This window comes from Salmo salar, unplaced genomic scaffold (genome assembly GCF_905237065.1).
Source record: "Salmo salar unplaced genomic scaffold, Ssal_v3.1, whole genome shotgun sequence".
NCBI classification, from domain to species: domain Eukaryota; kingdom Metazoa; phylum Chordata; class Actinopteri; order Salmoniformes; family Salmonidae; genus Salmo; species Salmo salar.
Window position 1 is genome coordinate 32,875 of NW_025548312.1, and position 4,405 is coordinate 37,279.

At 40.3% G+C, this 4,405-nt stretch overlaps 1 long non-coding RNA gene across 1 annotated transcript; it reads right to left on the reverse strand.

Annotated features, from left to right (window-relative positions):
- Positions 1-2,765: 2,765 nt before the first annotated feature.
- On the reverse strand, positions 2,766-4,173 carry LOC123732885 (uncharacterized). Its single transcript, XR_006763460.1, has 4 exons — positions 4,095-4,173; positions 3,908-3,997; positions 3,427-3,498; positions 2,766-2,896 (listed from the first exon to the last, which is right to left on the reverse strand). It is a non-coding gene; the product is annotated as an uncharacterized lncRNA (long non-coding RNA).
- Between the last annotated feature and the right edge of the window lie 232 nt (positions 4,174-4,405).

Here is a 4,405-nt window from a genome sequence, read left to right on the forward strand (position 1 = left end):
CTGGGCCTTTCTTCCCAGTGTGTGTCTCTCCATCACTGCCCTCGATCTTGGAGGTGGATGAAGAGTCTCTTTCTGAAGAGATGGAGCAAAGCCAGTTGTAGGGGGTCACTTTATTTAAATAGGCAAGTTAGTTAAGAACAAATTCTTATTTACAATGACGGCCTACCCCTGCCAAACCTTAACCCGGACAACACTGGACCAATTGTGCCGCCCTATGGGACCAGTGCCTTAGACCGCTGTGCCATTCGGGAGCCCTCATGGCCTCCCATGGACCAGAGAGGATCAGTCAGCATCATCCCAGTGTCTGCTCTACCTTCCATCCTAGTTCCTCCACTGCCCTTTCAACCCCAAAGCACAAAGGGCAGGTGACAGAAATGATCCAGCGCCCACCGATCCAGGCTGTTGTGCATGAGCAGCAGCAGCTACTGTCGGAAGTACTGTTGGAACAGACTTTTCCTATGAGACCCAACAGGAGCCACAAGCTGTCAAAGTACTTTCATCCCTGGGGTGTGTAGCTTCTCGAAGAGTGTTCCCTTCCTGAAGATGGACTGCTTCAACCCCTTGGGAGTATCCAGAGTATCTAGTACGCTGGTGTGATGATAGAATATGTCTATCAGTATCAATTAGAGATTAATATTAATCCACTTGTTATTCTAGTTAGGCAAATGTTAATTTATCATCAGCATGTTCCAAAGATTTCTGTTTCTATAAAGTTTTATTGCAGTTGAAAATGATCAGTGGTGTGTGTTGTTGGTTTCTTGTGAGCTATGAAGTATACAATTTTAGTAGAATGTTTATTTCTTCATTGGATTTGTTGATTTGTTGCCCAAGGAGAAGAGGTAAGTGCTGACCGGACTAATAGAAGTGAAGGTGTTTCCAGAGGCCAACAACACAGAGCAGGTTAGAGAAGCTTCAAACCTAACTAACCACACACGCACAAACACTGTAACCAATTTAGGACTCCTCACAAATACATACCTTTTGAGGACCATGCTTTCCAGACATCATAGAAGCACAGAAATTACACTCATGAGAAAGAAAAAAATCTATTGAGTTAATCACGTAAAGTTTCTGACTCCTTGAAAAAAGTTCACTTGTAATTTTACCAACTTCTTGAAACCGTACATTGCAAATCAAATCGTATTGGTCACATATACACATGGTTAGCAGATGTATATGCGAGTGTAGCAAAATGCTTGTAATCTTCTAGTTCCGACCATGCAGTAATATCTAACAAGTAATCTAACAATTTCACGACAACTACCTTATACACACACAAGTGTAAAGGAATAATTAACAATATGCACATATAAATATAAGGATGAACGATGGCCGAACGGCATAGGCAAGATGCAGTAGATGGTATAGAGTATAGTATATACATATGAGATGAGTAATGTAGGGTATGTAAACATTATATAAAGTGGCATTTTTAAGTGACTAGTGATACATTTATTACATCGAATTATTAAAGTGGCGAGAGATTGAGTCTGTATGTTGGCAGCAGCCACTCAATGCATTGCAATGCATTGCCATCATCCATGGAGAGAATGCCTCCTATGAAATCTATAAAAGCTATCCAACTGCCTACATTGTATCTAATGGAAGCGTAAAATAATTAATAAGTTTAAATTCTCGATATTTGACGCATTCATTCTATTTTAAGACTGAAAATATTCATGTAGAATGCCACAATGATGCAACACGGATGGCAACTCAACGGCTGTAGTGTAGTTCTTCTGTAAAGTATTTAAACTGGAACAACCATTTCAGTAATGGATTCAATATATCCAAGTAACAGATTAATAGTTTAGAATTTTTTTCTTTATTTTCTGTAACATTCAAAGTCAGCAGGCTTTGTTTTCTTGAGACCTTAGTCACTCCAAAAGTGAACCACCCACCTGGAAAAACTTCCCCTGGACAGTGAGTGTCAGGCCCTGACCTGAGAGAGCCATTTTCTCTGTTTAGTTAGGTCAGGGTGTGATATGGGGTGGGCATTCTATGTGTTTTATTTCTATGTTTTGGCCAGGTATGGTTTCCAATCAGAGGCAGCTGTCTATCATTGTCTCTGATTGGGAGCCATACTAGGCAGCCTTTTCCCACCTGGGTTTTTGTGGGTAGTTGTTTTCCGTTTAGTTGTCTGTGGCCTGACGGAACTGTTTGCTTTCGTTTTTGTTTATTTGTTTAAGTGTTTCATTATAGTAATAAATATGAGCACTCAACACGCTGCGTTTTGATCCACTCCTTTTGACGATCGTAACAGTGATATAGAGGACATTCGTCATCTACTGATGAGTTTAAGTCCCATTAAATCCTCAGAAGTACACCAAGATAGCCAGAAGCATCTCATACACTTATTTTCTCTGATCTGCAACTATTCTGTTGTGTACATAGAACTTTACTGCTCTCCAGTCCCTGTTTACTAGCGCTTGGGGAGAAGCAGCAATGCATTTCTCAGTCTTGTTTTTCCCATTTGGATAAAATTCATCAAGGAATCTTCAAGGGCATCCACCTCTATTGTCGACCAATACCTTTTGTTCCTTTGGCACCTTTTGTCACACCCTGACCTGAGAGAGACGGTTTGATTCTCTATGTGGTTAGGTCAAGGTGTGGGGTGGGCATTCTATGGTGTCTATTTCTTTGTGTTGAGCAGAGTATGGTTCCTAACCAGAGGCAGCTGTCTATCGTTGTCTCTGATTGGGAGCCATACTTAGGCAGCCTTTCCCCCACCTGTAGTTGTGGGATCTTATTTATGTACTGCTCGTTATAGCCTGCAAGACGTGATGGTCGTTTGTCATTGTTTGTTCTTTTGTTGAAGTGTTCTAAATTAAAATAAATTCAAGATGAACACGTACCACGCTGCACCTTGGTCTACTCCTTTTGACGATCGTTACACCTTTGGAAAGAGATGGCATTATGAATGACTACATTAAAAAAAGGTTGACTACAATACAGTACTTGAACATCTCTCTGTATTAACTCTACAAGGTTACAGCTGTATCTGCAGAGAGTGTGTTGAGATTAAACTAACAATCCCAACTAAATAACTACATAGATAAGGATGTGAGAGGAGAATGTGAAATGCTGACATCAAGGCAGACTCAATCTGTATGGAATCTAAGCCCAACAACCTGTTTGCAATGTAATATTCTAATAAAAGCAATACCTATTAAATCAAGTTCCGTCCCTCAAGAAAAACAATGTAAAGCGTGGTAATCCTTCTGTGTTATCATCTATCCTGACACACTAGTTCCAGATCTAACATCTTGACTTGTGTCCAATCCAAACTGAACCGTTCTGTGCTGGCATGGTTGGAAATACACTAACTGATAAAGACAGTATTGATCTGGACCAGCACAGTACGGCCATAAATTGACACTACAGAGTGAAAATGCACTGACTGAAGGCAGCAGGAAACATGCTTACCGTGTGAGCCTCTCATTTGTCCCAGCTTTCCCTTGGTCATTGGCTGTTTAGCCCGAATCGCTGACATCTCTCCTGGAAAACATGTCAAAAAGGACATTGTAATTAAGAATAGGTCCATGTGTATGTAAGGTATAGGCATACAGGTCAGATTTTCTTCATAGAAATTGCCTTCCTCTGATGGCCCTGGGACACAAACCATCTTCACTGTTGTCAATACTGGTTATTGAGTCATCAGTCTTGTATCCAAGCATAGCTTTGGTCAACTGTATTGCAGAAAAAAGTATCTTGGATAACTAGATAGATATCAAAGTATTTGGACACTGGTACATTTTGATTAGTTATGGCTCTGTGCTCCTCTACTTTACATTTTCTAATAATACAATGAATATGGGATGAAAGTGCAGACTTGCCTGTCTTTGATTTACAAAGCTGATTCACAAGAACTTACAGTATGTGCTGGTGTTGAATGACACTAACTTACGTATACGCTGTCTGTTCTGATCAACGGCAGTGCATCATCCAACACATGGACTATCGACCCAGAGGTACTGGCAGCCTCGGTGTCTGACATCTAAGGATACAATAAAATGAAATTAGCCATGTGCAAATTAGGCAATTGAATATGATTCAACCATCCCTAGTATCCTCATTCTAAACAACTGACGAACCTGAGCTTCGGGATTTATTATTTCCTTTTCAAATCTGGCCTACAAGTTGAATTATGTTTGTTTTAGAGTTTCCATGTGTCTTCTGAGCCTCTGCAGTGCCTTTGTAAAGGAAGACAAGTTTCAAAAAGAATGGTTGAGACTTAAAAGAATGACAAGATTGCTCGGCACACAACAAAGGGGATGGGGTGGGGGACACCAATGACTTATCATTGACTGATAGAGGTCCTACAAACATCTATTACAATTTCCTTTCAGATGACTTTCAAGGTAAAAAAGCAAGTATAAGCATAACATAAGCACATTATGCAAGT